General features: G+C 38.1%; 1 pseudogene; it reads left to right on the forward strand.

Moving 5' to 3' along the window:
• The first annotated feature begins 808 nt into the window (after positions 1 to 808).
• Positions 809 to 19,896, forward strand: LOC149255053 (homeobox-leucine zipper protein ROC5-like; annotated as a pseudogene).
• Positions 19,897 to 20,879: the final 983 nt, after the last annotated feature.

The raw sequence follows: 20,879 nt of genomic DNA on the forward strand, positions 1-20,879 counted from the left end.
TTCTTTCTCTTGGGGAATCTTGTGAGAAGGAAAGGGCTCGCCTTCCTCACAAGATTCACCCCTTTATTCCTGTAGTTGTTTATTTCTTATGTATTTGCATTGTCTTTAATTCTGTTGCTGAAACACTAGTTACATGGTTTGTGATACTCTGTTTCTTAGCGCTACATGTATTGAATGCACGAGTGGATGATGAGAGCATGTGCTGAAGATCCCCGCACAGAGGGATAGGGTCTTGCTCCCATTGATTGCTTTCTTTTACTTGCAGTGTGATTAGAAACAAGAGGCCAAGTGCTGAAGATTCCTGTTTCTGGGAATAGGGTCTTGACCTCTTGAGGTTACTTCTTTTACAGTGTGATTAGTGCCAGGAAGCAGGTGCTGAAGTTCCCACCAAGGAATAGGGTCCTGTTCCTGCTATGGTTGAATGATCTCTTGCCTTATAAATTTATTTCCCTTTGCTGTAACAGAGAAATCGTGTCTGCTATAAGTTAATTGACTTCAGCTTTAATTAAGTAGACTGTGAATTGATAGATTGATGAATTTAAACAGATGTGTGTGACTTTCTTTTACTACAACATTGAACTGCTTTTGAAATTGAGCATATCCAGTGCGCTATTACCTTTGGAATAAAAAGACCTTCTCGGGTTGACAATTTATGTGGAGCTCGAATTGTGAAAACAATTAGAGCGACCAACATGTATGGCTAAGAAAATGGACTTCGTTGGAAAATGGACTTCAAGAATAATGATTTTTGAGGGTTTTCTAGAAAAAAGATTCCATTGGAAAGCTGATATCTGCTTCTGATCACAACATGGCTTTTGGTGCAATAGCTCAATATCATTTGGTTTCTCTTGGTGTCATGCCTTTGCGTAGACCAACTAAAAATATTTACACTTCTCTGGGCCTCTCACTAGCCTTGACGAGTGGAATTGAAGGGCAAGGCAAGGTTGGAGCAAGTGTTGGTGAGTGTGAGCAAGGAAAAAGCAAAGATGAGGAGTATGAGAGTAGATCTGACAGTGACGATATGGATGGTGGATCTGGAGATGACCAAGATGCAACAGACAATCCCCCTCGCAAGAAATGATATCATAGACACAGTCTTCAGCATATTCAAGAATTGGAAGCGCTTTTCAAGGAGTGCCCACATCCTGTTGTTCTTGGTGTGATGTCCTTTGAAGAGCAGAAACTTCGCATTGAGAATGCCCACTTAAAAGAAGAGTTGGATCAACTGTGTGCACTAGAAGGGAAGTTATTTGGAAGCCCCATTCCTTTAATGTCATTTGTTCCTTTCATGCCCAAATCATCCCTAGACCTTGGATTTGGTAGCATGCCCACTTTGTTGGCCTTAGCTAGTGCAGACTTGATGCACGGACCTATTGGTGCTCGAACATGAAACATAATAGGTATTGAGAGGTCGATGTTGGTTGAGCTTTCTTTGGCATCCATGGAAGAGTTGTTCAAGATGGCTCAAGCAGATGAAACCATTTAGATTATGAACCTGGATTTTGGTAAAGAAAATCTCAACTATGAAGAATACTTGTGCCAAATCCCCTCCATCATTACGCCAAAACGTATAGGCCTTGACACTAAGGCTACTAGAGAAAATGGCATGGTTATCACAAACAACTTGAATCTTGTTGAAACACTCATGGATGTGGATCACTAGAAGGAAATGTTCCATTGCATGATATCCATGGTAGCCACAGTCGATGTAATATCGAGCGGAATGGGCAGGTAAAGGAACAGTGCATTGCAACTGATGTATGCAGAATTGCAAGTGCTTTCACCGTTGGTTCCTGCTTGAGAAGTTTACTTTCTTTGATTCTACAAACAACATGTTGAGGGCGTATGGGTAGTGGTGGATGTATCTGTTGATGGCCTTCGAGATAATTCACCTGTAGGATTTATGAAATGAAGGAGGTGTTAAAATAAGATAATTACTCCTGCATGAGGAGTTAGCTAAAAATAGAGAGTCAGTTAACTGAGTGATTGCATGAATGAGTGTTTGAGTGTTGAGTCAAGTCTAGTTAAGTGATAGACAAATTTGAGTGTGTGATTGCATGTATTTGCATGTCAAGATATTTTAGGCAGTTAGCTAGTTGGAAAAGGTTTAAATACCCTTCACCGGGTTCATTGTAATCATCATATTTTGTGTGATCAATAGAAGAGCAGCCACTCATGTTTTATGTGTGAATTGTGTTTTGTCTCCTCTGCCTTTCCAACAAATTGGTATCGGAGCGAGGTTTAACAAATTAAATTGCAAACTCTGATCAAGAAAGAGCATCCGTTGCAGCCACAGTCTGCAGAGTCCCATTGTGTGAAGAGTATCAATTTTTTTTTGGCATCATAGCCATCGCCGTGAGCAATAGAGTTGCAGTCTTTGAGTCACCTTGCAAAACCACAACAGAGCCAAAGAGGTAGAGAGCCTATAGCCATAGCTTGCAGCGCCATAGTGTGTGAGGAGAAGTCACTGGAAAAAAATTCTGCCTCGCCGTTCACAACTATCATCAGTCCTCTAAGAATCGATAAGGCCTTCATAGTTGCAATGGACTCCAAGAAAAGTCAACACAACAAAATAAGCCTGCTCTTTTCGAAAAGTAAAGAGTAAGTAAAGAGTAGGGTACATGTGAAAACTAAGTTTGAGATTTATTGCATGGATAAAGGCCTTTTATTAATTGGTTTATGAAGATCTACAAAAGGATTTTTTTTTTAAAGGAGTAGTGAAAAGTTGTTTTAAGTTTTTTCAAGGGTTTTTTTGAAAGGTTTTTGAAAAAATAAATAAATTAAGTTTTCTTTTGAAATAGAAAAATTAAAGTTTTTAAAAGGGGTATTTAAAAAAAAAAAAATCTTTGCAAATCTTATTAAAGGAGAAGTTTTTTAAAGTTTTTTTTGAAGAGAATTATTTTTTGGAGAAAAATGGCTTTTTCAAATTTCTAGCCCTAGTTCCCACCGTTTACAGGAAAAGATTATGACATGTGGGCCATCAAGATGGTGACCACGTTGTAGGCACATGATGTTTGGGATTATGTCAAGTTTGGGTTTTCAGAACCTATGAACGAAGAAGAAGAACAAGCTCTCAGTAATGCAGAGAGGGAACAATGGAAGAAAGACAAGAAGAAGAATTCATATGCAATGCAACCTATTCAACAGGGAGTGGACCTAGCAGTGTTCTAGAAGATTATGACCACGTCTTCAACAAAAGTAGCATGGGATACTTTGGTGACAAACTATAAAGGAATGGCCAAATTCAATATTGTTAAGTTGCAGAATACTAGGAGAGATTTTGAAAGTGTGCAGATGAAGGAGATAGAGGACATCAATTCTTTCATGAATCAGGCCATAACTGTTGTAAATCAGTTAAAGATTTATAGTGAAGATATAAAATATCAAAGAGTGGTTTAGAAGGTCCTTCGATATTTGTCTACCAAATTTGATGTTTTGGTAGCAACCATAGAAGAAGCCAAGGATTTGGCATCATTGACAGTTGATGAGATGATGGGATCACTTCTATTGCACGAGGAAACGATAGACAGAAATAAGGATTCCACATTAGAGATTGCTTTCAAAAGTCAAGTTTCTATTTCAAGAGACAGATGTCGCGGTAGAAGTAGGACGAGAGGAAGAGGACGAAGCAGAAGCTATGGTGGTTAGAGAGATGATTGAGAAGAGCATAAACATGCAAGTGGAAGCAACTACAAAAGTTTCAACAATAATCAAAGAGTTGACAAATCAAAGGTGAGATGTTATTACTGCAATAAATTTGGTCATTATGCTCTTGATTATAGGAAGAAAATAGTTGATCAAGGGAACCAAAGAGCTAATGTCACTATAGAGAGTACTAACTCCATCTTCCTAGCTTGCCATACCATGCATGAACCTTCTGCTAGTGTGTGGTTGTTAGACAGTGGTTAAAGTAACCACGTGACAGGAAATAAGGATTTGGTTGCAAATTTTGATCAATCTGTGAAAACAGAGGTAAATTTGGGGACTGACAAGACTGTGGAAGTAGATGGCAAAGGAGTGGCCAACATTCTGACCAAGAAGGGGGGAACTAAAGACAATCTCAGAGGTATCTTATGTTCCTAGTATCCATTGGACACCTAATTCTCATTGGGTTAGTGTGGAAGCCGAATGGACAAAAGGAGTCCAAGAGACCTTGGGATGTGAAACCCAACGGTCACAACATGTACTATAAATGTAAATCATTTGTTAATAAAAATCGTACTCTCATGTTTTATCTTTCATATTCTATTGCTGCACATGTGTGTTTAACATGGTATCAGAGCGGGCGATCTCTTGCCCTGCTCAAGTGTGAGCCACCTATTTCTGTGGCCTTTTTAAACCAATGCTCTCCTCCTGATTATAATTTTCTGAGCATTTCTTAGAATAGAGGTTGTTACCTCTATTAGTGCTGCCATTCCTCTGCTGTGAGCAGTCCTGGCCCTCAGCAACTTAAATTCTCTATTCTAAAATCCTATCAGCCATATTTTAGTTGCACTCTCTGCATAGACTAACCCAAATAGAAAATCCTGGCAGCCCTGACGCTTCCACTAACTTGAAAGAATCATTATTCCCCTACGATTCACTATTATTACACTAGCCTGTTCCTTCTGCTAGGTTGCTCCTGTAGCTGCTCCACCTGCATACAAAACATTTCTCTCTCCCATACGTTGTTGAAATTCCAGTTCTTGAAACGCTCCATACGTTGCTCTCTCCTATACGCACAATCCTCGCCTCCTCCCATACGTTGTTGATGCGTTACATCCTCTGTGGCAATTAGACCGTTGGGGGATCAGAATTTTATCTAAGAGGAGGAAAGATCAAAAGAAAATTCGATCTATGCTCTTTCAGGTTTGATATATGAAGGTTTTCGATTTGGCCTGTATTACTGCCTGAAATTTTGGAGGTTTCAAATGTTGTAGATGTGGTTGAAGGAATGCATGCCACTTAAAGGTTGTTCAGGATTGACATAATGAGGAGGACTGTGAAGTCGAAGCTGAAGCTGAATTTGAAGTTGATTAGTTGACATATTCTTAAATGATAGAGTTCTGTGATATTTTCGAGTCTAGGATGGAATATCTATCTTGAAAATGGAAATCCTGCCAATAGTTGTTAATACTGCATTGAATGTGGTATGTGATGGTCTCTGTGATGAGTTCTATGCATTGAACGTTCGTTGAAGACTCCAACATATGAGTAAGGACTTAGTGTATTTGCAAGCTGGCGTATATTTGTCAAAACTCTGTGTTAATTCTGTGGTTTGGAATAGTCTAAAAGGAAGATGAACCATCATGTATGTGTTGGTCTTTCAATACTCGTTATGAGGTTGATTGAATCTTTGGTCCATTGTGATACACAAATTTCTTCTTGACAATACCCACGACTTTGAGAGAAGCATACGAGAATCGTGCGGTGATTCACCCGATACTAGCAAAGCTCAGATAGAGTTAGGGAAAGAAAACAAAGTTAAAAGGTTTGGCAGAGATGGGAGAGCCGATCCCTATGTATATGGCTTTGGTTCTACTTCCCCTTTGTTGGCATTATGAGACAAGTGTTGTCCTTGATGGTAAATCACAAAGATGATAAATTATAGTGCAACAAAGTTATTTTCAAGTTCACGCACTTTCATGCAGAGAAAAGTTTCTTTCATGTAGAGAAAAGTTCACACACTTTCATGTAGAGAAAAGTTCCTTTCATGAAGAGAAAATTTCACACACTTTCATGCAGAGAAAAGTTTCTTTCATGTAGAGAAAATTTCACGCACTTTCATGTAGAGAAAAGTTTCTTTCATGTAGAGAAAATTTCATGCACTTTCATGTAGAGAAAAGTTCCTTTCGTGAAGAGAAAAGTTCACGCACTTTCATGCAGAGAAAAGTTCCTTTCATGGAGAGAAAATTCACGCACTTTCATGGTTGGTTCATGGTATTAGTCCAACAGTTTTTGATCCTATGGTTTTGGTCTATGGTATTGCATCCAAAAGTGTTGATCCCAAGTATTGGGTCCATGGTATTGAATTGTTATGGTTTTTGGTCCGTGGTATTGTGAAAGGCCTAAGGCTATAAAAGAGGAAGGAGATCATTTGGCAAGGGATCTTCTGAATAATTGAATATCTGATAAAGTGCTAGATCTGGAATACGGTGACTGGGTTATGGTGTAGATCTAGATCTGAATAAAGAAGGAACCTGAGCGCAAGGAGAAGGATAAGTTCTATTGATGGGTCAAAATCTTAAGGCTGTAATAGTGTTATATCTATATGATTTTGATCTGTGATATGTGGCGCACGCTTGATCTATAAATCTGATAATATGGGTTAACTAATATCTGAATATTTGAAAGAACGAATTTATAGATCTGTACGGAGGTTTCTGTTGGTGAAGTTGTGGACTTTACTTGAAATATGTTTTAGCTGTTTTTATCTATTATTGTGGCGTTCAAGGTTCTGATTTAATATCTGGTTGCTGTGTGCTGAGAAAGTATTAATTTAGTTTATGCACAAGGAAGTTAGTTGATTGCAGATCTATTTGATACTTGATGGATCGAGATCTTAAGGATTGGAATGTTTATCATTATCTAGTTTGATAGACTAGATCTGAATTATTGACGTATGTTTTATGAATGGTATGATCTGGGTATGTTTGATGTATGGAACAGCTGCAAAGTTATAAGGAAATATTTGCAGATCTGTATGCGGGTTGGCTTTGGTGAAAGCATTGATTCAGTATTGGGTAATTCAGAGATTGATGATGCTAGTATTGATTGATTATGAGCTTCAATGATATTAATGGGTCCAGTATGAAAATTGGATGAAACGTGGCCTTTCATATTATGATGTTGTGCTTCAGTGTATCCAGTCTGAAAATTGATGAAACGTGGTACCTGGAGGAAGAAAGAGAAGTTTGTAGCCTTCGGTAGGTCGGCACCTACGTACTAGTACATTAGCTAGTACAAGAGCCAAGGGGGTGGTAGCTCCCTTCTAGTAGCAGCTGGAAAACAAGTAAAGGTTGGAGCATTTCAGCAGGTAGCAGCCTGCGTACTAGTAAATGGATCGGCTAGTACAAGAGCAAAGGGGGTTGTAGCTCCCTTCCAGGAGAGTCTGGAGAACGAGAGAAGGTTGTAGCCTTCTGCAGGTAGAAGCCTGTGTACTGGTATAAGTCTGCACCAGTACACAACTATTGTAAAAGGTATTTCTTGTTAAAGAATATTGAGATGACTTGTAGCAGGTGGTTTTCACCCACATTAGGTTTCCACCTTACATCATGGTGTTCATGTGTGCTTCTTGTGTGTGATGATCTGTTCTATTTTACTGCTCCGGTTTACTGCTCATATGGTTAATAATGTTCTGATGCACTCATTAGAGATCAACTAACTGAATCATATGTTTACTGGATATATACTTGTTGAATCACATATGAATCTTAATATGGAAAGAGAAAAAGTTATATTGATCTGATAATATTGATTCACCCCCCCTCTCAGTATTATTTCCAACAATTGGTATCAGAGCAGGTCCTTTTGTAGAAGCTTGATCGCTTGAAGGAGATCCATGGAGCAATGGGAAAGAAGCTTAAGAAGAAAGCGCCTAAGCAGAAGAAGACATCTCAGAAGAACTATGACAGTGGGAGAATCGATTGGGGATTATGCATAAGCACTTCAAATTCAGAATCAGATTCAGAATCATTTCAAAATGAAGATGAACTATCAGGTATGAATTTGTTATCCTCTGATGTTCCAACTATATATCCATTTGAAGGTGATGTAAGTGATAACGAAACAACTGAATGTGCTCTTATGGGTGAGCAAGAAGGATATCAAATAGAGGCAGAATTTAAGAGGCTAACAAACAAAATTAGAGATCAAGAAGATCTATTGAACATAAAGGATGGTGTCTTCAAAGAAGTAGCTACCAGACTAAAGGCTCAACAAGAGGAAGGAAGAAAGGTAAGGAAGTTATTCAAGGACAAATATCAAAAGTTGCAGGATGAAGTAACATCTCTAAGAAATGAAGTCAATGAAAAGAGCACAACAATCAAGAAACTCAGAGATAGATCTAGTTATTATGAAAGGCTTGAAGCTACGATCCTCTCACTAAAAGAAGATCTTGAAGAATCAAAGAAGCAGAATAAAGATCTACTCCAAGCTATTGAAAAATAGGAAAACGAAGTTATCAACTTAAAATCTCTACTGGAATGTGCCTCAGAATTCATCAAATGTAGCAGGATCTGAATGAAGAACAAGAAAAGGAGATTCTCAAGCTAAGGCAACAAATGGAAGAAGGAAGAAAGTCTGAAGAAATTTTGAAGAAGCAATGCCTGGAAAAGGAAGAAAAACTTCAGATTGAGGTAAATATCTTAAAAGAAAAAAGGATAAACTGTTACGATTTCAAGATAGCACTGAAGTCTTGGATGATATTCTTAGTAGTCAAAGGTCTCCTGCTATCAAAACTGGTCTTGGTTTTCATGAATCTGTTGAAGGTGAATCTAGTTCAGAAGGTGAGGGAAGGAACTCTAAAGAGAAATCTAAAATTATCAACAAGGAGAGGAGAGGTCAACCCCATCAACAATCAAGGAAAGAGATTCTTGAAGGAAAATCTTTTACTCCTAACTATGGAAGTAATAGTCGGCCATTTACTCAGATGAATAATATTGAATGTTATGAATGTCATAATCTTGGACATGTTGCAGCTAGATGCAGAAGAAGAATGGTTCAAGATCATCACACAGAAAGATCATCACATTCCAGGTATTTTAATGGATATTGTTTTTCTTGCAATATGTTCGGTCACAAAGCTGTTTATTTCTACAGAAGGAATATGAAACATGTAAGATGTTATGCATGCAACAAGCTTGGACATATAGCCAAGGAATGCAGGAACAAGGTACGGGCACCACAACAAAAGGAGAAAACATCATCACACTTGAAGATATGGAAGAAAAAGGAAGTACAGTCAAAAAAATGTGGCACAACATAATGTTCAGGAACAATAGACTCATAAGGAGCTGAAAGTGTGAAACTTCAGTATCCTGAATTTCATACGCAAGTTTCATAAAGGAAAGTCACGTATATATGTGAGTTGGTCACTGCACAGTTGCGAATATGATTGTTTGAGGAAAAGCAATAGGGACAGGCTCAGGAAAGACGGTCTGATATGATTCAGTCCATTATTTAACATGTTTGATAATGGTTACAATCTGTTAATGATGTGTGGAAATGTCTTGATCCTAACTTGATGATACTTCTTGTTGATATATGCGTGATCAGATTTGACAGTAAACAGATGGCACAGGTTCAGGGGGAGAAGATATTTTTAATAATGCATTGTTGGCATTATGGTTAGTGCTCCTTGGTGATGATGCTTAGGATACATCTTGCTATGATATGATTATGAGTTGTCCATGAAAAAATCTCATATGATGTTTGGGGTTACATAGTTGATGATCAGATCATATTTGTGGTTGATTCTCTGATATAGTGCTTACATGGTGATATTTATAAGGATAAGGAAAAGTACAAAGCTTGTATACACATCTTCATTACTTGATGATGAGTCTATCATATGTTGCTGTCATCATATGCATAAAGATCATATAATATAGTTGATGCAAGTCTCCTATAGTTCTTGGCTCTCATGTGGATGAGGATTGCTGCGGTTGATGATCTTGAGCTAAAGATACATAGTACTATATATAGTATGATAGATACATGAATGATTACTCAAAATTGCATTGTTGGAGACATGATGATGATAAAATGACAGATTGATACTTACATATGTTGATTGATACATATGTCCCCGATTGATGATACATGGATGATATATAAGATCATGCAGATCTTGATGTTGATGAGATGGCTATGATCTCTTTCAAGAGGATGAGTTGATATCTATAGGCATACATACCTTGCTACAAGACATTTACAGGTTGTTGATCTGAATAGTGATTGACAGATGCTGCAGATATTAGTTATTGATAACTTTCATAGTCTTGCTCTAGATATTTCGTCTCTATGTCATATATGTTTTTTGTTATCAAGGTCATGTAACGGCCTTTTTTGGTTTCCCCACTATGCCTGGGATGAATGATGTAATGTACTTGTTTATCATGAGTAAACTTTTGGTGTAAGCCCACTTGGATGGGTGGATGAGTCAATATTTGTATATCCTCACTTGGTTGAGAGATGTATGTATGTATGAGTCTTGGTGATAGGAAGGTCATTTAAGATAGAGTCATGCTCTTCTTGTAGAACATCTTTTTGCAGATCTTGCCTACAGTCAAGGGGAGCATGAACAACACACTTCAGCAGTGCAGAGACTCAGCATGTACTCAAGGGGAGCATGGACAGATTGGTACACCTTGGCATATACAAAGGGGCAGCTCATTCAGAAATTTCAGCAGGCACTCAGGGGGAGTATGGACAACAAAGGAAGAGAATATCTTGGTCCGCCCTTTGCCCTTATGTCAAAGGGGGAGAGTGAATTGGTATTGTTTCCATCAAGTCCAAAGGGGGAGATTGTTGGCATTATGATGCATGTGTTGTACTTGATGGCAACCAACTCATAGAAGATCAACTCACTTATATATATCTAGATGAATCTACAGAAGAGATATCAGATGTGACAGAATACATAGGATGCAGGACAGCTCAAAGGAATCAGATGACAATTCTCAGTATGACAAGTTAGCTTTGCCATCAAGTCCAAAGGGGGAGATTGTTGGCATTATGAGACAAGTGTTGTCCTTGATGGTAAATCACACAGATGATAAATTATAGTGCAGCAAAGTTATTTTCAAGTTCATGCACTTTCATGCAGAGAAAAGTTTCTTTCCAGTAGAGAAAAGTTCACGCACTTTCATGCAGAGAGAAGTTCCTTTCATGAAGAGAAAAGTTCACGCACTTTCATGCAGAGAAAATTTTCTTTCATGTAGAGAAAAATTCACGCACTTTCATGCAGAGAAAAATTTCTTTCATGTAGAGAAAAGTTCATGCACTTTCATGCAGAGAAAAGTTCCTTTCATGAAGAGAAAAGTTCACGCACTTTCATGCAGAGAAAATTTTATGCACTTTCATGGTTGGTTCATGGTATTAGTCCAAAAGTTTTTGATCCTATGGTTTTGGTCCGTGGTATTGCATCCAAAAGTGTTGATCCCAAGTATTGGGTCCATGGTATTGAATTGTTATGGTTTTTGGTCGGTGGTATTGTGAAAGGTCTAAGGCTATAAAAGAGGAAGGAGATCATTTGGCAAGGCATCTTCTGAATAATTGAATATCTGATAAAGTGCTAGAACTGGAATACGGTGATTGGGTTATGGTGCAGATCTAGATCTGAATAAAGAAAGAACCTGAGCGCAAGGAGAAGGATAAGTTCTATTGATGGGTCAAAATCTTAAGGCTGGAATAGTGGTATCTCTATATGATTTTGATCTGTGATATGTGGCGCATGCTTGATCTATAAATTTAATAATCTGGGTTAACTAATATCTGAATGTTTGAAAGAATGAATTTATAGATCTGTATGCAGGTTTCTGTTGGTGAAGTTGCGGACTTTACTTGAAATATGTTTTAGCTATTTTTATCTATTACTGCAGTGTTCAAGGTTCTGATTTGATATCTGGTTGCTGTGTGCTGAGAAAGTATTAATTCAGTTTATGCATAAGGAAGTTGGTTGATTGCAGATCTATTTGATACTTGATGGATCGGGATCTTAAGGATTGGAATGTTTATCATTATCTAGTTTGATAGACTAGATCTGAATTATTGACGTACGTTTTATGAATGGTATGATCTGGGTACGTCTGATGTATGGAACAACTGCAAAGTTATAAGGAAATATTTGCAGATTTGTATGCGGGTTGGCTTTGGTGAAAGCATTGATTCAATATTGGGTAATTCAGAGATTGATGATGCTAGTATTGATTGATTATGAGCTTCAATGATATTAATGGGTCCAGTATGAAAATTGGATGAAACGTGGCCTTTCAGATTATGATGTTGTGCTTTAGTGTATCCAGTCTGAAAATTGATGAAACGTGGTACTTAGAGGAAGAAAGAGAAGGTTGTAGCCTTCAGTAAGTCGGCACCTACGTACTAGTACATCAGCTAGTACAAGAGCCGAGGGGGTGGTAGCTCCCTTCTAGTAGCAGCTAGAAAAAAAGTAAAGGTTGGAGCATTTCAGCAGGTAGCAGCCTGCGTACTAGTAAATGGATCGGCTAGTACAAGAGCAAAGGGGGTTGTAGCTCCCTTCCAGGAGAGTCTGGAGAACGAGAGAAGGTTGTAGCCTTCTGCAGGTAGAAGCCTGTGTACTGGTATAAGTCTGCACCAGTACAAAACTATTGTAAAAGGTATTTCTTGTTAAAGAAGATTGAGACGACTTGCAGCAGGTGGTTTTCACCCACATTGGGTTTCCACCTTACATCATGGTGTTCATGTGTGCTTCTTGTGTGTGATGATCTGTTCTATTTTACTGCTCCGATTTACTGCTCATATGGTTAATAATGTTCTGATGCACTCATTAGAGATCAACTAACTGAATCATATGTTTATTGGATATATACTTGTTGCATCACATATGAATCTTAATATGGAAAGTCAAAAGTTATATTGATCTGATAATACTGATTCACCCCCCCCTCTCAGTATTATTTCCAACACCCTTGCCGACCTCGAACTTTTAAAAGCGGCAGAGGCGACAAAATCATCTAATTCAGTTGAGGAGTAGATGGAAATTCCGTCGCGATTCTTCGTGGCGTTCAAGTTTTAATTATTCAGAAATCTGCGTAGAATTGTTGATGAATTTTATAAGTCAATGAATTAAATACAGGGCATGGTACTATGGGAAATCCCTATGCTTTGTTGTCTAGGCTTGATAAAGAAGTTTGTTTATTCGATGGCTTTCTACTTTGACGAGCCGTCATTTTGTTTCTTATTTCGGTTTAAAAGAACATCTTTCATTTTTCTGCTAGAGTTAATATATTATATATATATATATATCTATAGATATACTTTGTTCGTTGATAATACATTTTAGATGTGGTTGGATATTCAATTTGAGCATCTCTAAAGTTATTCGGCCGCGCATGAAGTTAAAGTTATTCGGTTTCCCATTTAGTGTGTCTATGCTTGAAACTGGATGCAAAGAAATAGAGGCTTCGGTTTGAAACAAAAGATTGGAAACAATTAATATTTAGTCCAGCAAACACACACTGGAGCTGAATATTTAAAGCTATTATGAACAGTACAGTTGGCGAATGTGACGGTTCAGAACATTGGCAGTCATAGTCAGGAAGTGGTAAACTGAAAGGCGTTTTGAAGGTGAATCAAAAAAAAAAAAAATTGAAGTTCATCCAGGCATCATTGTCAAGGACGAGGGTGACAACATCAAGTGTACGCCCATCCTTTCAAGAATAATTTCACTTTATGCTGAGCAAAATGAGTTACAGTTTGCTATTCCTGGCGGCCTTATTGGTGTGGGTACCACAATAGATCCCTCGCTGACACAGGCTGACAGGCTTGTGGGGTAAGTCCTTGGAAAAGTTGGCGAGCTATCTTATTATATGTTGGACGTTTTATTTCTGTGCCATGAACTATCTTTACATCTATCCTAAACTGTGAGTGTGTTAATCCGTTTGGTGAGTACATTGGTCTAGTAAGCTGATTTGATATGCTTAGGAATGTGTTGGTGTATTCTACTGGTATGGTGGATGTGAGGCATTTAAACTAAACGTTGATTGAAGTTATACACTAAAGGGAGCCCCATACGTGTTGAATTCCTCTTATTATATGTTATTATTGTATGGTCTATACATTATGATGGGAATGTACATGTTGAATTCTCTTTATAAAGTGCGTATGTATGGTATATGATGACATTGCCATGATATACAATATATGATGAGTAATGATGAGTAGTGGCTTATATGCTTAGATTGAAGGTAGAAAGTTGAAAATTAAAAGTAGTATTTTATGGAGGAGAGTTCAATCATTTCCTACCTTAAGAACTTAATAACTATTACACGTTGATTGTAATAGTGGTGCACTTGTTATGGCTCTAATTGGTGGAGTATTAGAGTTCATGAAAACTCTTATACATTCTATTGTTGATGGCACATTACAAATCAACAAAGGATCTCTCTCAGAAATTCATACATGTCTACAATATGCACAAGAACAGATTGAATTCTTGCAGCTAGAATCTCAACTATAGCAGGAAGAATTACAACATTGGAGTCATCATTCTTAACCTGTTTCGATTCAGAAGATTGAAACAGACTCCCATAAACAGCAAGACAATAATGTTATAGTTCATTCAGATTTAGTACCCAATAAAGCAGAACTTGTACATGCAGATGTAGAAACTCAGTCTGCACTTCCCAAGCCCATCATTAGACCTTGGGAATAGCTTGTCCACAACAAGCACATAACTAGTCTTGGAGAAGATTGAAACAGACTCCCATAAACAGCAAGACAATAATGTTATAGTTCATTCAGATTTAGTACCCAATAAAGCAGAACTTGTACATGCAGATGTAGAAACTCAGTCTGCACTTCCCAAGCCCATCATTAGACCTTGGGAATAGCTTGTCCACAACAAGCACATAACTAGTCTTGGATATGACAAGGACTTGTCCTTTCATATTCCAGACTACTCAAAGCCCATTCAGTTTTAGAGTGCTGGAATCATTCATGACAGTTCACCTACTCCTCATGACAGTTCACCTCCAGTTGTTCCAGACTTTGCCCCTCTTCCATAACAACAACAACTACAGATTGTGAAATGCTAACACTATGACCGAGTTGGCCATTTGAAAGATCACTGTTTTGATCTTCATCCATGTAAGCACTGTCATAAAACCACCCATTCTTCACACAGATGCTTCAGAAACAAACGTCTTGCAAGAACAAAGATTCATCTTGGATGGATCACTTCTTGGCAATGGGCATCAACAGCCAAGAAGATATTCCAATCACATGTCAGAACTTGTTTCAGAGTATTGAACAGTCTTGCAGTTGAGTTTTCTCCATCATCTCACCTTGTATCTGACAGGGGGGGAAATTATGGTCATCTACAAGCTTCAAAGTCACATCAAGCGAGCCTAAGCCACAACCTGCCACACCAGTTTCAGAGTTGTAGCCAGAGATAAAGATGCCCCTGAGCATGCCTTTAGTTGGCAATCTGGGACACTTCCTCTAGCAGAAGACTTTAGCTTCTTGCTAGTTTTGGAAGATTTCCAGGAATTGCATTAAGCATTCCAGAGTTGTTGGTCTTCCTTAAACCATAACAGGCTGAGACTTCACTATTCAGGTTGAAGTTCTCCCTTTTATGTGGGGTGAGACCTCCCTTTATTGGTTGAAGGTTTCCCTCTTCAGAACAATAGGAGCACTTCCTCTAGCAGAAGACTTCAGCTTCTTGCCAGTTTTGGAAGAGTTCCGGGAACTGCACTAAGTGTTCCAGTGTTGGTGGTCATCCTTAAACCACCGCCCTTTATACCAACATTTCAGAGAGCACATTCAACCTAGTGCTGCCATGCATTTTTTCACATTTTGTATTACAACTCTCTTCTTGGACTCATACATAACCCTTCGGATTAAGGGGGGGAATGTTGGACACCTAATCCTCAATGGGTTAGTGTGGAAGCCGAATGGACAAAAGGAGTCCAAGAGACCTTGGGATGTGAAACCCAAAAGTCACAACATGTACTATAAATGTAAATCATTTGTTAATAAAAATTGTACTCTCATGTTTTATCTTTCATATTCTATTGTTACCCATGTGTGTTTAACAGTATCAAACATAGTTTGTTAAGTGTTAGTCAGTTGACACAGAAAGGATACAGAGTTATCTTTCAAGGTCAAGAAGTTGTTATATATGACAAGCCCCCAAGCATGCAGCTGATAGAAAAGTGCAGATGACGAGGAACAGACTCTTTCCTCTAATTTTGAATTACAGTGGTCAGGTGAGTTCTTTTACAGTTGCATTTTCTGATGATTATTGGTTATGGCACTTTCGATTTGGACACTTGCACTTTTCTGGTTTAAGATTGTTGCAGCAGAAACAGATGGTCAGAGGATTGCCTCCCATCAAAGAGCCTGTTAGTACTTGTGAGTGTTGCATCTTGGGAAAAAAACATTGTGGAAGTTTTCCAAAGGGAGTTGCATACAGAGCAAAGTAACCTCTTGAGCTAGTGCATACAGACTCGTGTGGACCTATGAGGACACAACCGATTGCTAGAAGTTTCTACTTCCTCACTTTCATTGATGACGACAACAGAAAGACTTGGGTTTACTTTTTGAAGCAGAAATCTGAAACTTTTGCAAAGTTCAAATAATTCAAAGCCTTAGCAGAGAACCAAAGTGATCGATAGATCAAGGTATTGAGGTCAGATCATGGTGGAGAATATGACTCAAAGGAATTCCATGATTACTCCAAACAACATGGGATCAGAAGACAATTTACAACCAGGTACACACTGCGGTAGAATGGTGTAGCAGAGAGAAAGAACAGGACAATTATGAACATGGTAAGAAACATGTTGAAAGGCAGAAACTTGTCTAATTAGTATTGGGCAAAAGCAGTTGCATTTGCTATTTATGTGATAAACAGATCTCCTACAAAGAGTGTGATGAACAGAGTACCAGAACAATCATGGTTAGGTATGTATTGCAGCATATCTCATCTCAGAGTATTTGGATGTGTAGCTTGTGCACATGTGCCTAAGGAATGAAGAGGAAAATTGGATGATAAAAGTGAAAAATGCATATTCATTGTTTACAGTGAGCAATCAAAAGCTTTCAAATTGTATAGCCCTGTCACAAAGAAGACCATAATTAGCAGAGATGTTGCGTTCAAGGAACAAGAGTCATGGAATGGAACTGTAGACAAAATAGATGATGCACAAGTGCCACTAGTGGAAGAAGATGATGTAGCAGAAAAGGAGTAGCAAGAATCACAGGTGAAGACACCAAACAGAAACACACCAATAAGGACTCCAATATTTTTATAGAAGCATGGATCTTCAAGCAGATCAATAGATGAATATTCTCCTAACAATCAGTCAAGTGATGAACCAAGCAATGGTAAGAGAAAGATGAGAAGTTTGAAAGATATTTATGATGATTTGGATGTTCAAATTTTGCATTGTTGTCATTCCAACCTTCTTCGTTTGAAGAAGCAATAAAAGATGAAAATTGGGTGCAAGCCATGGATGAAGAAATTTAAGTTATTGAAAAGAATGACACATGGGATTTGGTTGATTTTCCAAAGGACAAAAATCTCATTGGTGTGAAGTGGGTGTACAAGACAAAGTTGAATGAGAAAGGTGAAATTGACAGATTTAAAGCAAGACTTGTAGCAAAAGGATTCTCGCAACAATCAGGAATAGACTTTGGAGAAATGTTTGCTCCAGTAGCCAGATTGAATATTGTGAGAGTAGTTATAGTCATAGCAGCTCAGAACAAGTAGAAAGTATATCAAATGGATGTGAAATCAGCCTTCTTGAATGGAATTCTAGAAGAAGAAATTTATGTGCAGCAACCTCTAGGATATGAAGTTGAAAGTAATGAAGACAAATTTTACAGGTTGAAGAAAGCGCTCTATGGACTGAAGCAAGCGCCTAGAGCTTGGTATAGCAGAATTGATAGTTACATGATCCAGAATGGATTTTGCATAAGAGACATTGATCCTACCTTTTACACAAAGGTAAATGAGCATGGACAGATTTTGATTGTTTTCTTATATGTTGATGACATGCTTTTTACAGGTGATTTTGACATAGATGAATTTAAAGCAGCCATGATGAAAGAATTTGAGATGATAGATCTTGGTCTCATGAAATATTTTCTTTGCTTAGAAGTTGAGCAATCTGAAAAAGGAATTTTTATTTGTCAAAATAAATATTCCAAAGATTTGTTGAAAAGATTCAGGATGGAAAATTTCAAACCTATCCCTACACCAGTTACAACAGGTACAAAGTTAAGCAAGGATGATGAAGGATCAAATGTCAATCCAACTCTATTCAAAACATTGGTTGGTAGCCTCATGTATCTCACAGCTACAAGACCAGATATCATGCAAGGAGCGAGTTTGATTTCCATATTTATGGAGACTCCAAAGGACACACATTAGAGTGCGAGAAAACGAATTCTGAGCTATATAATAGGAACTAGAGATTGTGGCATTATGTATGCAAGCATAGAAAAGAAGGATTTGATTGGATACACAGATAGTGATTTTGTAGGCAGTTTGGATCATAGAAAGAACACTTCTGGTTTTGTGTTCCACCTTGGTTCAAGTGTGATTTCATGGGCATCTAAGAAGCAGCCCATTGTGACACTTTCATCAGCAGAAGCAAAATATGTAGCAGCAAGATCAACAACATGTCAAGCAGTGTGGTTAAGAAGAGTACTTGATGGACTCAAGCAAAAAAAACAAGGATCAACAACAATATATTGTGACAACACCTCAACGATTGCACTATCCAAGAATAGTGTGTTTCATCAGAAGAGCAAGCATATTGATACTAGATATCACTTTATTAGAGAACTTGTGAGAAATGGATAAGTTCACGTGAAGCCTTGTAAATCTAGTGATCAATTCATTGATATATTTAGTAAGTCATTAGCACAAGATGTGTTTGAGTTTCATAGAAGAAACTTGGGTGTTGTAAGCCTAGCTGAGACATAGACCAACAAACATGTTTGAGTTGTCATGAATTATGTTTTAGTTTAGCAGTCGTAATTAAGGGGGAGTGTCAAAATAAGATAATTACTCCTGTACGAGGAGTTAGCTAAAAACAGAGAGTCAATTAACTGAGTGATTGCATGATTGAGTGTTTGAGTGTTGAGTCAAGTCGAGTTAAGTGATAGATGACTTTGAGTGTGTGATTGCATGTAGTTGCATGTCAAGATATTTTAGGCAGTTAGCTAGTTGGAAAAGGTTTAAATACCCTTCACCGGGTTCATTGTAATCATCATATTTTGTGTGATCAATAGAAGAGAAACCACTCATGTTTTATGTGTGAATTGTGTTTTGTCTCCTTTGCCTTTCCAATAGGAGGTTTCCTTCTGGTTTTTTTTATTCAGAACATGCCCAATGGGTATTCCAAGGTGACATGGGTAGAGCATGCAAAGTATGATGATCGTGGAGCGCACAGGCTTTACTATTTTCTGTTAAATTCCGAGATGGCCTTTGGAGCACATCACTGGCTGGAAACTTTACAAAGTTAGTGTGAGTGTCTTTTTATTCTCATAGCAACAACAAATGTTCCAGCAAGAGATTCCACAACCATACCAACTCCAAATGGGCATCGCAACATGTTGAGACTTGCGCAATGCATGCTGGATAATTTCTGTGCTGGAGGGAGTGCGTCGGCTATACACACCTGGAATAATCTCTCTAGTAACATTGATGACAATATTCATGTTATGACAAGAAAGAGTGTTGATGACCCTGGAGAGCCACCTGGCATCATGCTGAGCACAACCACAATAGTGTGGCTTCCCGTTTATCTGCAAATATTATTTGATTTCTTAAGGGATGATAGACTTAGAAGCGAGTAGGATATACTGTCAAATGGAGTCCTGGTGCAAGAAATAGCTCACATTATGAAAGGATAGGATTCTAGCAACTATGTTTCTCTTCTAAGAGCAAGTGCCATGAATTCTAATCAAAGCAGAAACATGTTGATCTTGCAAGAGACTTGCACAAATGCATCGAGGTCTCTTGTAGTTTATGCTCCAGTGGACATCTCAACCATGCACGTGGTTATGAGTGGTGGTGATCCAACTTATGTTTCCCTCTTACCCTCTAGTTTTACCATTCTTCCAGACATACCAGAATGCAGGCCCCTTGCACTAAACCCTACTGGAAATGGCATTGGTCACATAGATCTGTCAAAGGTCAAATGATTGAAGCAAATTTCAAAGAACTGGATAGCTCTGATCCTCGGTTTCTTATGGGAGAAAAATCTATAGGACCATATAACCCTCTCCTGCTAGCATTTTGCCACAAAATTGGTATCATCCATGATGAATGACGTAGACAGAACATGATAGAACTAGGCAGGTTGATATCATCGAATTTAACAATGCCCCAAGTTCTGGCAGAAAGTAGGTTTATACTACTTTAATATATTTCTTTTGCGCAACTAGTGACCCAACCATTTGAATAAGATCTTGCAGAACATTGACGTCCTGTACCCACACACAAAATTTATAGCCAAAACTTGACATCAAACAACCATATATGCATATCATGAACTCATCATGAACTCATCAAGAACTCATTCAAGGTCTATATTAAATAGAAACCATCAACACCAAATTAGATCTGGGGAAAAAAATTAGGTCGGGAAACTCCTACTCTGATACTATTAATCCAGATCTTGTGGGGGCCCCAAGATCTAAGTAATTGCTGCACCAGGAAAAGAAAGAAAGTAAATCCAAACCAAAAAATAAATCAGTAACTAAATTTTATTAGATCAATAAATGATTATTGCAACTACATTGTGTTGGATGATCTGTCCTCTTCCAAAAAGAGGCTCCTTATTAATAACATTATTTAGTTACATTACCATTGGTGGGAAAATACCATGGGCAAAATTCCATTCAAATCATTACCATGGGTAAATACCATGGGTACCATGGGCAGATTTCCATTCGGATAAGCTAACATGAGAGGAACACTTATCTCAATGAAAATAACCACTGAATTAGGGACGATGGTTCTCCAACCAACCATAGACAACTACAACCAGTTTTCTTATGCAACGGTCACCCCCGAGCCATATTCCATGGATGGAGAGGACCACTCTAGTGGTGAAATGATGCTTCCAGTTGGACAAGAAATCCCATAAATGTTTCCTAACAACCATAGCTCCTCTGCGCTACCT

The sequence above is a fragment of the Pinus tabuliformis genome, chromosome 7 (genome assembly GCF_031772625.1).
Source record: "Pinus tabuliformis cultivar Carrire ecotype Pingquan chromosome 7, CPIR1, whole genome shotgun sequence".
NCBI lineage: Eukaryota > Viridiplantae > Streptophyta > Pinopsida > Pinales > Pinaceae > Pinus > Pinus tabuliformis.